Source organism: Calidris pugnax, unplaced genomic scaffold (assembly GCF_001431845.1).
Source record: "Calidris pugnax isolate Ruff unplaced genomic scaffold, ASM143184v1 scaffold113, whole genome shotgun sequence".
Lineage (NCBI taxonomy): Eukaryota > Metazoa > Chordata > Aves > Charadriiformes > Scolopacidae > Calidris > Calidris pugnax.
This window is the reverse complement of record NW_015090879.1, coordinates 1,600,404-1,613,796: the sequence shown is the minus strand read 5'-3', so window position 1 is coordinate 1,613,796 and position 13,393 is coordinate 1,600,404.

The window sequence follows — 13,393 nt, the reverse complement described above, 5'->3', positions numbered from 1 at the left end:
AAGTGGAATCTGGCAGGTTTTAGTCCTTTTATTAGTTCTGCTTGTGAGAGAAATTCACTTGAAGCCAATGCTTAATGCAGTGAGAAAGCAGTACATATTTCTGTGGCAGAGAGAGCCATTATTCAGCTGTGAGCAAAGATGTGAAGGGGATTTAACAAAGCCCCGGGCTGGACGAGAGAGGATGCCCCGTGCCTGGACCTGCCATCCTGTATGCACGTTTCTTGAAATCTGCACTTCAGCCTCAGCCTGGAATGTACTGGAATTGGGAAAAAAAAAAAAAAAAAGTGTGTTTGTGCAGTGAAAGGATGCCCAGAGTGAGCCCAGCACTGCCGCCTGCGAGCTGGACCTGCTGATTAATGGGAGAGGCAGCAGCAAACCTGGCTGGAGAGAGATGATAAGGGGGACACTGCCTCATGACCAGCCCCGTGCAGGGCAGTGCCAGCAGAGAGATGGCATCCCGTTGTGCCAAATGCTGCACACAAGGATGGAAGAGTCTTGGGCATCTCTCTGGGCTCGTAGCTGGGTACCAGCCTGGGCAGACGCCTGCCGATGGGGCTGTCCTCACACAGCGCCGTGTACAGCCCCTAACGCAGCACCAGATGTACCTAAACCACCTCTAATATGCTCTAAGCCTGGAGAATGAAGGCACAAAGGGATTAAGAGAATTGCCCAGAGATCACACAGAGGAGCGCCTGTTAAATTTGGGAATTGAACTTTTATCTACTTAAAACCTTCCTGGATCAGGGCACCAAGCCTTTGCCGGTTGCTCAGCAGCTGCTTGGGGGGCTGGTGCTTTCTGCTCCCATGTGCTTACCCAGTGCCTGGCACAGAGCAGTACCAGGGCTGCAGCAAAACCAGCACTTTCTATAGCCCCCCAAGTTAATACCCGAAATGGACAGAAAGTGGGAGAGGAGGAATTCAACTCAGACACAGCCCTCCTGGGACTGTTCTCTGCTCCCTCCCTCCTTGCAGCGCTCTCATTATTTTCCAGCAAGGGCAGACTTCTTTTTCTCCCTCTCACTTGTCAGGAGGAGATGACATTTGAGTTGTGCTGATGAGACCTACCAGGGCGAGACACATGTTTGTGGTCGCTTTGGGCAACCAACTGCCAAGGCCTTTAACTGCTCCCCTTTGATTTTCCTACAAAGTCACCCTCTCCGCCTCCCCGGCAATTTGAGCCGTGCCACCCCGTGCTCTGCCTCCCAGGGCTGCTCTCACCTCAGCCCATCTCTCTGCCTTGAAGAAAAGGGCCTTTTTTTCATGGGAAAACTGGCAAATGCTGCTCAGAGATGCTGGGTAAGGGATAGCTGTGGATTGGGAAGGGCTCCTCTGCTGAGGACCCACTGTCCTCCTGCACAAGGTCTCTGCAGAAGACAGCCATCCTCCACTGGCTCCAACCCATCGCTTTGGGGGACACTGCCTCATGACCAGCCCCGTGCAGGGCAGTGCCAGCAGAGAGATGGCATCCCGTTGTGCCAAATGCTGCACACAAGGATGGAAGAGTCTTGGGCATCTCTCTGGGCTCGTAGCTGGGTACCAGCCTGGGCAGACGCCTGCCGATGGGGCTGTCCTCACACAGCGCCGTGTACAGCCCTTAACGCAGCACCAGATGTACCTAAACCACCTCTAATATGCTCTAAGCCTGGAGAACGAAGGCACAAAGGGATTAAGAGAATTGCCCAGAGATCACACAGAGGAGCGCCTGTTAAATTTGGGAATTGAACTTTTATCTCCTTAAAACCTCCCTGGATAAGGGCACCAAGCCTTTGCCGGTTGCTCAGCAGCTACTTGGGGGGCTGGTGCTTTCTGCTCCCATGTGCCTATCCAGTGCCTGGCACAGAGCAGTACCAGGGCTGCAGCAAAACCAGCACTTTCTATAGCCCCCCAAGTTAATACCCGAAATGGACAGAAAGTGGGAGAGGAGGAATTCAACTCAGACACAGCCCTCCTGGGACTGTTCTCTGCTCCCTCCCTCCTTGCAGCGCTCTCATTATTTTCCAGCAAGGGCAGACTTCTTTTTCTCCCTCTCACTTGTCAGGAGGAGATGACATTTGAGTTGTGCTGATGAGACCTACCAGGGCGAGACACATGTTTGTGGTCGCTTTGGGCAACCAACTGCCAAGGCCTTTAACTGCTCCCCTTTGATTTTCCTACAAAGTCACCCTCTCCGCCTCCCCGGCAATTTGAGCCGTGCCACCCCGTGCTCTGCCTCCCAGGGCTGCTCTCACCTCAGCCCATCTCTCTGCCTTGAAGAAAAGGGCCTTTTTTTCATGGGAAAACTGGCAAATGCTGCTCAGAGATGCTGGGTAAGGGATAGCTGTGGATTGGGAAGGGCTCCTCTGCTGAGGACCCACTGTCCTCCTGCACAAGGTCTCTCCAGAAGACAGCCATCCTCCGCTGGCTCCGACCCACCACTTCCATTTCCAGCTGTGGAGCTCTCCTGATGCACGCCAGCCAGGGATGTGGCCCACAATACCTCCTCCTGACCTAAAGTAGATGGGAACGTCGTTGAGATGAGATTCACACACAGAAGCCGTGACTTGCCCAAGTGGCACCTCCAGCAGTGACGGAGCGGCCGGGTCCTGCTGGGCTGAGCGAGCCCGGCCAAGGACACTGCACAGGAGAAAGGCTGCAAAAATCAGCTCCCTGGCTCTGGTCCAGCAAAGCACTTGAACAGGGCTTAACATCAAACACCGTCCCTGCTGCCATCCATCACAACATCCACGGTCCTTACGCGAGGCGCTTCTCACACATCCCCAGTTGGCAGATGGGGCTGTCCCAGTGGCACTTCTGGAACATGGGGATCCACGGCCTGGTTTTATTCTGCCCTGCACGTTCCCCAACAATTTATATCCGTGCATAAATCAGAAATAAACTCTCCAGAAGAACTTCTCATTTAACATCCATGGAAGTGTTTCATATTCATTTTGCAGGAGTAGAAATGACAACGCAAGACGTAAGATGGAGGAAGTTTTAGGAGTGTCCTTAGGGAGAGATCCTACATCAGGTCCTCAGTTGGCTCTAGCCACATTGTCTTTGCTGGAAGCGTGACCAGGTGACATCTGTGTTGAAGAAAGGTCACACACCTTGTGAGCCAAGAGAGAGGCAAACCTTCAGATAAAATAGATAAGCCTACGAGGCTGGGGATCGGCCAGCGGGCAGGGTGAGCAGGCAGACGGGCAGCATCTCCCAGCGATGACTGAGTTGTCAGCACTCGAAACATCTGGAAAGGGACATCCCCTGCAAACAGGACACAGGACACGGCGGGTCCCAGCTCAACCCTCTCCCAGGGCTGGCTCCAACCCCCAGCACTGACCACCCTCTGCCACCCCTCTCTCAGCTCCCCTCTGCCCGGGGCTGGGAGCAGAGCACGGTTAACACCTTGCTATCACCACAGAACACCTGCCTCATCTCCATCCAGCTCTAACATTCCCAGAAAATGCGAAGAAATATAACGATAAAATAAAATCTGCTCTTGGACTCTGCCGTGTTACCACTGACGCGTGTCACAGACTGAGGGCAGCTTGTTTTTCCCCACGTAAAGTACTACTGCTGCCCTGTGAACGATTTCTGAACTGTAGTTGTTCTCATTAGTAAGGAACATTTAGGTCAATTACAACAGCCTGCTGGTTACTAGAATTACTATTATTAATTGTATTCGATTACACATTTGCGACTGTTAAACGCAGTATCTCCAGCGCCCGTGTAGGCTTTTAACTGGGCAGAAAACAATGAGAAGTGTTTAACATGGAGAAACGACCAGATAATGGAAAGGTAAAACCCGCATTAGCCCCATGCATCATTCATCTCCTCTCTGCGTGGGCCCGGCTGATCCAGCGCACAAGAGGCTCAAAGGATTTGTTTTCCTTCATCCTCTCCTCTCTCTGGACCAAAGTCCTCCATCCCCAGTTGTCCTGTGCTGCTCCATGTCCCCGTTCCCCACCAGCACAGGCACGTGCCCAGCAGCTGGGGAGGGCAGGAGGGGTGACAGTCTCTGCCAGAGCCATCCAGAGCAGGAAAATGCTGCTTTGTGGAGGCTTCTGCAGTGTGGCTTCATCCCAGAGAGGAACAAAACCTCAAACTTTCAAAATTATCTTAGAAAACCCCATTTGGGTAGGCCTCCAGTGACAGCTTCCCCGTGGCTGCAAGGGCTCTTGCGTTCACTCCTGCAGAGCAAGGACTTTACACTACTTTTTTAAAAAAAAAAATCACTTTGAAGAAGTGCTTCTGTGTCCTACAATGTTAAATTGCTAATAGGAAAGGAAATGCATTCATGATTCAATGTATAAAAGTAGGCTTGCAGGAATGCAGATTGTATTTTCCCACTGCAAACATTTGATCATCCCAATAAAACAGCAGCTCCACCTTTTCCACCAGCTCAATAAATCACAGAGAATGGAAACAACAGGTTTATAGTTGTCATGATGATCGTTACCGGAGGATTTTATGGTGTGCTGGAGAGATGGGGGTGCCTGTTTATAGGCACGAGGTGCCTTCTGAAGGACTGCGGGACTCTGTGAAACTCAACTTGCTGCTTGAGTTCCTGGTTTAAAAAGGAAATTATTCTCCTGATCCAGCCGTGATTGCGCTCGCTGATGGCCCAGCCTCCCCAGGCAGAGCTGCTGGGCCAGGGGCTGAGCCAGCAGCTCTGCGAAGGAGCCCAAGAGCTTCCTTGGGTCCCAAGAGCTTCTGCGGGTCACGGCAGCCACCACTTTGCAGTCCTCGTGCAAAAAACAGCACTAGTGTTGCACGGCCTTGTGCGAGTGAGGCACCCGCGAACCCGAGTCACATCCCTGCAAGGCTCTCATCTCCACTTCTGCATGTGTTACTGTTAATTACTACTATTGATTAGGACTCGAGCTCACAGCAGAGATCGAGGCCATGTTATACAAGCCCTGGATCATACGCAGAGGAGGAGGCAGCTTTTGTCCAGGGGGGATTTTTTCTGGCCCATGCACCGTTCCTGGGAGAGCCACAGTCACCGACCCTGCGCTGGGTGTCCCCAGCACCACCTGAGGCACCAACAAGCCCTTGGAAGACAATCACCTCTTCCAGGCAGGCACAGAGGGAGCCAGCAGTGACCGCCCAAATCGCTTTTGCATCACCTAATATATCCTGCCACCGAGGAGACGGTGCCTGCTGCCCTGTGTTGTAAATAAGGAGGTGTTGGGCCAAACGCATGGCAGTCATTTTGAATGATGACCTTCAGGTCTAAAGGCTCCTTCGAAAGCCTCTCGCTCCCCACCAGGGTCTGTCCATGGGACAGCACCAGCTGGGCAGCAAGGAAGGGACCTTTCCTGGGTGCATCTCCTGGGCTAATGCTATCCCCTCCATTTCTCATCTCCACCTTCCTGGGTGTAGGAGCTCTCCATTCCTCTACTGTAACATCTTTATTCCTTTCTCCATAGGTGGTGGAGTCTCCTTCTCTGGAGACACTCAAAACCCACCTGGACACGTTTCTGTGCAACCTGCTGTGGCAGGGGGTTGGACTGGATGATCTCCAGAGGTCCCTTCCAACCCCATGGGGTTCTGTGATTCTGAAAGGACTGATGACAAATTAGCATTTCACCCTCTGCAACGACTCCGTACGGTGAAGTATCTGTATCTTAACACTTGGACGTGACTTTCGTTTTATTGGAAATCTCCTGTGCTGTTTTATGGCCAGCTCTGCAGACTCACTGGCAATAAAGCAGGGGGAGGAGGAGTGTTTCGAGAGGTGCTGAGCAGCTCTGACTTCTGCCAACTCAGCACTTCACAAGAAAGCACTCAGCATCTGGCAGGATTGAGCTTTTTGCATATATTTTTTTTTTTAAACTCTCCCCCTGCTTTTTTAGCGTATAAATTAAGTTTAATACCAGAGCAACTGTGCAATGCTGCTCAGGGCGGAGAGAGCTAATGAGCTGAGCGTTGTACTGCAAGAGCAACTTCTCTGCCCACCTTGCCTCTCTTTCCTCTTTGCATTTTAATACTTGATCTTTTCTAAAAATAACCACACTTCTTTACCCTTTCAATATGCTTTTCATAAAAAAAAAAATCTTTTCAATATTTTTTTAAAAAAAAAAAAAAAAAAAAAAAAAAAGTTCTTAAAGAGAAGATCTTTGAAAGCTTTGCTTTGGATTTAATAAGCCAGAGAGAATGGCCATCCCAGCAGCCAGGCTGAAGAGCACCTGGAATGGGAACACCCAGGACCCATCTGGTAGCACTGGACTGAACACAAACGTGCCCCGACTTCCTACAGGGTAATACCAAACACGGCTGCTTCGGTAAATAATGAAGATAATAAATCAGATGCCTAGTTAGCACCTTTTTTCACAGTAGCTGTTCTCCATCTTCCAACAGAAAGGAAAGAAATAGGGGAGGAAAAAAAAAAGACAGATCGAAGTTGAACTGAGACATGGGAAGAGTGAAAAACCATTTTGGAGCAAGGCGTCGAGGAGCGCTCTGGCTGCTTTCCCCCAGACTCATCAATAACAACTTTGCATCAGAAAGTTGGTTTCAAACCCTGCAATTGCTTCTTACAGGTTTTCCTCCCAGCAGCTGGGGGCAGGCAGTGGGGGTCTCGGACCAGTTTGGCACTGGTGTGATGTCCCAGGCTTGCTCCTGACCTGCCAGAGCCAGGCAGGGGGCTCCGTGTGGGACCTGAACCAGGACCCCGGGCTGTTTCTGAGCCCAGTGAAACAGCCCTGACCCATCTGCAGAATCCCTGTGCTGCTGCAGGACACAAACCCGGGGCCGGGGCGCTGAGAAGGTGTTCGAGTGACTCAGACTCAGGGAAACAAATGCCTCAGAGTGCAGACTGTAAAAAGATTAATCTCTTTTAACTTATCAGGAAGAAATTCAAAAGATAATTTGATTACAGTGCACAAGCACTCTCACAGGAAGAAAGTATCAGATACTGAGAGCTCTTTAATCTAGCAGGGATGAGCACAGGGAGAATCTTTTGGTGGAAATTAAAGGCAGCCAAATCTGAATTCAAAATAATGCCTGCATTTTTTGCAATGTGGTGATGAATCACTGGAACCTGGGAGGGGCAGAGTCAAGTCTCCATCAGCTGCTGCCTCCCAGCCCAGAGCTGGGTCTCTTTGAAAGCCAGTTTTTTGTAGGAAAAAGCAATCTCCGTGGCTTTGCCTGTGACAGGACTCAGGTAAGGGACCTGCCGTCCACCGCCAACCGCAGGAAGGATGACCTTACCCTGCTGTGGACCCACCTGGCTGCATCTGGAGCAGAGGAGGAAAGGTTCATACATTTCTCTCTGTCTGCAGAGCTGGGGGAAGTGAATCACAAAGATAAGGAGTCCCCAGGCAGGGATGAGGGGGCTCCACCTTCCACCAGTGCTGCTGGCTCCAAAGAGAGGAGCTGAAGGAAGGCAGGACCTGCAGCAGCCATCCCTCTCACCACACCAGTGCTTCTCAGTTTGATGCATCGTTCAAGCGGTCTCCTATTAACAATGCTCATTCTTGGTGTGATACCCATCGCTCAGGAAGGGAGGCAGCTTTAGAACAGATTATTGCTCTCCACAGCAAGTTAGCAACTAGAGTTCGGATGTTCACTGACAGGAATATCTTTGCATCCTTTATATATCCCTGGGTGGCTTCCCCCTGAATCCAGATAGCACATCATTTGTTTAACTTACTGAATAAAGTAATTAATACTAGGGAGTTGTGACTGCTTGGCAGAATATACTGTTACAGCTAACAAATTTTATGTCTTTAGGCTTCACAGCAGAATTTGATTTAATTTGTCCCAAGGTTAAGAAAGACAGGGAGGAAATTTGATGGCTCCAGATCACAAATTCACTGCAATTTATCATCTTCACCACATGGTATGGACAGACACCACTTCCAAGTGAAGATGGCAGAAGTCTACTCCATCAACTTTGCTTTTAACTTGCATTCATCCATTATCAGATGTTGCACGTCCAAAGCACGCTCTGCCTCCCTGCTGCTGGCACAGGAGCACGCAGTCAGCCCCAGAACAGACATGTCTTCCCTGCCTTTTGGATGAAAGCCCCCAAAATTTTGCGATTATCTAATTAAGATGTCTACAATCCCAAGGAAAGGTAGGGAAGCATCTTAGCCAAGGCTTTTCTCCTAAAAGTTCTGTTTAACCTGCATTTTGGAAAGTTAGAAAATTCAACAAAATGCTTTCAAGTGTTGGGTTGTTTTTTTTTTGCTTTTGCTGAAAGAGAAGAGTGGGGCCACGTAGCGCAGTGGCTGTTTCCTAACCACATCCAGGTTTCCAGATAACACGTTTCTGTGGTCAGATTTCCTTTCTTAAATAACGGAAAGCAAAACAATGGAATAATTTCTCTACTTCATTATAAGGTGATGTTTGCAATGGAGAAAATATAGAGAGGAGCCTCCCCCCGATTCCCAGTGTCACAGCCCTGCACAGAGCTACACGTTCAGTCTCACCACGGAATTATCTTTAGGAGTTGAAAAGTGCCCTCCCTCCACTCAGCAGTGGATTGGGGAGCAATGAGGCTTTTAGAGCCCCAAAAACTGGCACAGCAGTGGCCTGGCCAAGATCTCACGGAGCAAAGAGAAGGAACATGGAGTTTTCCACTCCATGAGCCGTGCACCTGACCAATCGGTCACACTCAATTTCCAAAGCAGGGGCTACAGCACCACAACAGCAGCTTCCAAGAAGACGTGTACGAGGCTACAGCTCGTGAACAGCATTACACAGCAATTACCTACCGAAAGAGCTCCCAGATGTGCAGTGAATGTGGTAACAAAATGTCCCAGTTTATGGCATTTTCTCCCTCTCTCTCTCTCTCCTGTCATTGTCCTTTAGGAAGTGAATATGAAGAATAAAGCTCTATTTTTAGAAAAAAAGTCTAGGTCCTAAAAAGAGAGCAAATTAAGTGCAGAGACTTCCTAGGCATAAGGAAATTGCAGACTACATCCCAACTCCAGCATCGCTGCTGGGACAGACCCACTCTGCCCCTCAGAGCAGCTGGGACTGTCCCCATTGGGGACGCTCCGAGGTGAAATCCAGGAAAGCCAACCAGATGGGACAACAGACCTTCCATGGATGTACCCTCCCCTCTCCCTGCACTCAGACGACTAAGGACTGACTTTGACTCTTCCTTATCTATGTGACAAATGCTTAAATTCACCTAGTTGCATTGTCAATGATTCCCAGAATACCTTGAAGGGTACAAGCCACCTATTTACGAGATCTTCCTAAAGGTTAATTCCATTTTGAGGGCTGATTTCTGCATCAGGCTTCCACTGCGGTTTCCCCAAATGGCTCCGTACATGAATCTCTGGATGAGACAGAGGCATTTGTCATTATTCCAGGGCAGCAAGAAGCTGGGCAAGAAAACAGGAGGGAAGCATTACTGTATGACAAAGTCAGGTGAAATTGTCTACAGTGGAAGAACTTAGATTACTGAGACCATGGATTTTAATGCAAAATCTAGACTAATGCCATTAGTCTTTAAATCCACAACTTCTTGGGGCTTGATCCTGTACTCTCTTTCCTGGACAAGTTGTCTGGGACTCGGGTTGATCTTGCCAGGATGCCCTCAGTGAGGCACCAAGCCCCATGACTAAGTCACCGTTAGTGGTCCCCCAACCAGCCCACTCCAGGGTTTCCTACAGAAGAACAAGTGTTTCATCAGGAACAGTAGCTCTGTAATTCCTCAGCGGTGCTGGAGCCAGCGAGGGCATGTGTCCAGGATTCTGGCTCTAATTACTTATGCTGCCCTGTTCAGGCAGTTCCTGATGTGATTTATTTTACAGACGACAAAAAATTATTATTGCCGATCACTTAAAATAAGTGTCTTTGTAAGTACCTGACAGTTTAAACCCAAGAGCATAGAAGGGAGAGCCCAGGTCCCCAGCAGAGATACAAGCCCTTCAGTCGAGTGGTTATTTTGGGACACGGTGGGACATTTACCCTGGGTTTCTCATTAATGCCTGTGGGTGACGGTCCCCTGCAGGAACCTGCCACAAACCCTCACCCAACGTGAACCCATCACAGTCCCAGGCCAACCCAGATGGTGGCCGTGTGTGCTGTCACCCACATATTACACAAACTGGCTCACTGCATCTTTTTAGCCTACTTAGTTGCTGTCTCTCACAGTATTTAGAGGCTCTTTGGGATGCAAGTAGTTCTGATTTGTATGTACAAACACCTACAACAAGGAGGGCTTAGGTCCTCAGTCCAAATAATAAATAATAGTTAATATAGTCCAGGCATGACCAGCCAGTTTCTACCTAAAACTATCAATAAAGCAGGGCCATATTGATGTGAAGAGACATAAAATGTGAACTCCTTCAATAGATGCACTTATTTGTCTCAGTTTGTGAGGCTGGGAAGGAAAGAGCTGTTAGCAGTGAATAGTATTTTATTAGCATCATAAACCCCAAGAGCAAAGTTTGTGTCACAGAGAACTGCACATGCATTTGAAGGCTTAATTTATGTTCCTCACTCTTGTGTTTTTCTTTTTTTTTTTCTTTCTTTCTCTTTTTTCCAAGCAGGGACATAATATAATTTAAAATAAAGACTAAAGGACTCTGAAGACACCTTTGGGTGAAAGGGATGTTCATGCAAAAGGTAAACCTACATCCTACTGCAATCCTGGCAGTTAGAATATTCATCTGTAGTGCAGAGGTACATGGAAGCTTCAGAAAAAAATACAGTTTCACATACACCAGGTTCTAAGCAAACAGCATCCTAAAATGCCAGTAACCTTGAAAGGCAAAGCCCAGAAGGAAGAGACAGATGGGGGTGAAGTGACTTGTTAAAGAACTCCAACAAATTAACAGTGGAAAATTAGGAGAGAATAGAAAAAAAACCACATGGCTTTTGCTGGCTTTCCATGAATATGAGCTTCAGTGATGAAGCAGCAGATCTTTGGCGGGTGCAAAGCGGCGCTGAGAGGAGACACACACTGACACACACTTGACACACACCACGAGGAACGGGTCCTGCTACTGCAAATACCCATCTCCACCAAACCCAACCCAACGCCAAAGCTCCTCCAGCAACGGGTCATTCTCCTGCACCTCCGCCAGCATCTTCCTTTCCCTCAGCCCTTCTGGAGATGGGTCAGGTTTCTGGTGGTGCTGGGAAATAGATCTTGCAATACAATTGCAATCAACCATTGTTAATCAGCAAATTACAGCTTTCCGTGCATTACAAAGCTTTTAACTACCAGCTGCTTATTCTGGTATATTTACGCGGTAACAATTCTGCAGAGCAAGTTCTGTGCCTATTACAGAGCTGTTAACTCTCTGTAAACGTGGCTTTAATGACCAAGGAGCATTTATTTAAGATTCTGTAGCCTGCCTGTTAGGGTGAAGTGAAATCAGACGTGCAGGTGAGTGCTGTAGGCACAGCACTAGGAGTTTTATGGCAAAAGAAAGAGGCTGCCCGGGTGCGGGACGGAAGGGAGCAGCACGGGGCGAGCTCCTGCACAGTGCCACTGGCCACCCATCCAGCAGGAAAAGCATCTGTGGCTCTGAGGGAGGGAGGAGAGGAGAATCCCCCGTGTCACAGAGTAAACACAAAGGCTCTGGGAGTTCGGGAAGGAACAGCCTTTGCCGGGAAGAATATTCCCCTGCTCTTTGCTAGGGCAAGGCTCACGGACACACAGGCACCTCTAGTTCCATGTGGGTATCGAGCCGGGGAAGGAGGATGGGGAACAAGATTTGGGGAGCAGACCCGACACAGCATGACAGTCTTTGGGGTTTTCTAAGCACAGCCACATGATGACTGTCTACAGGGACAAAACTACCCTGAAGAACAGGCTGAAGACCCTATTAAGGTTTTATGATATTAATTATTTGCTTTGTGCCGGTGCCTAGGGAATCTGCTGCCCTTTCCATCACGCTCTTGAATCCCGTGCCCTGTGCCGGGTGCTGTACAGGCATAAAAGAGAGTTGCTGCCACAGGGATTTTATTTTTTAGGGCATCACAGCAAAGGAGAGTTTTAAGATGTGATTTGCAGAACACTGAGCGGGCTCCACAAAGGTTAATGGTATCTATCTTCAAGGCAGAGTGAGACAAATCATTTGCATGGCCACCAAACCGGGCTGGAACAAAACTACCGGGTTCACCAGTTCCTGTCTCTCCTTTTGAAGGAGAAAATATCAATTTACTTGTCCTGGAAGGGCTGCAGGAAAAGGAAATGAAAAAGGATTACTGTACTTCTACCTTGAAACTGCAAATATTGCTTTGTATAAATACCACGCTGGAGAAAAGTATCATCTCTTTCCTTCCCCGCCTCTTTGCAATTTCAACTTTTTTTTCCCCCCCCTTCTCCTGTTTCACAGCTTTTAACCTTGCCCAATTGTCCCTCTTAAATAATAATTAACTCTCTTGTTCAGCCAGGGAAGTGTTTTAAAGCTCTAGCAATTTTATTTTCTATATGACGCCAGAGGAGACGACGGGAGGGAAAAATTAAATCAGAAGGTTTCTCAAGAGTTGCCCCTCTAGAAAAACCATTAGTTCCCTCTCCCTGGCGAAAGGCGGATGCTGCTGCCAGATCTGGAGAGGGATCCTACAGCAACCAGCAGCGTTTACACAATAATTAACTGAAAGAGCGGAGGAAGAAGAAAATAAACAAGTTGGGGAGGCTGTGAGGCTGCGCTCTCCAGGAATGCTCACTCCCAACGGACCCATGTCTTGAGTGGGGAAGACAAACGGTGCTTCAGCGCGACACGACGGCGACCGCCATGGGGGGACCCAGAAAAAAACCAGGAATAATGAAGTTGTCTCCCCTGTGCTTCGGGGCTGAACACGAGGCAGGGGGAGAAGCAGGGGACGGAAAAACCCCAGAGCAACGTGCAACGATAAGTGAGAGAGTGCTTATTTTAATTATAAACCAGACCAAATAAATTAGAAATTCAATTACGGTGCTTTTCACCCACAAGAAATTCAAAACGCTCAGGCTATTGGTTGCACAAATGAACTGTAGGAGATAACAGGATTTGTGGGGAGCATCCTCTACGCGAGTTGTAATGAAGGCACCGAGGTCTGAAGCCTGGCAGGGCGCACGGGGTACAGCCTGAGATAGTCTCACGCTCGTTGAGCTTGTGAGAAACAGAGGAGCAGCAAAACTTTCATTCTGAGTACCTTTCTCATTAAAAATTGCTTATTAAAATATGTGGATTTTGGAAAGATCAGAGCCCCGCTCTACTGTAAAAGTATTTCTGTGATTTACAATTAGAGTCGACAGAAAACAAAACAGCCTCACCTTTAACAGCCAAGGGATTGTGGCTCGTTTTGGGCTCTGCTGTCCCCAGGGAAGGTAGTTTCTTCCCAGCTACATGGATGCACGTCCCTTGGCTATTAAAAGGATGTCTCAGGTTTGGCAGGACTGGAACTGAGAACAAGATCTAAGCTCCCGAGTTCCCCTGGTTCGTAGCTCGCTGCCTGG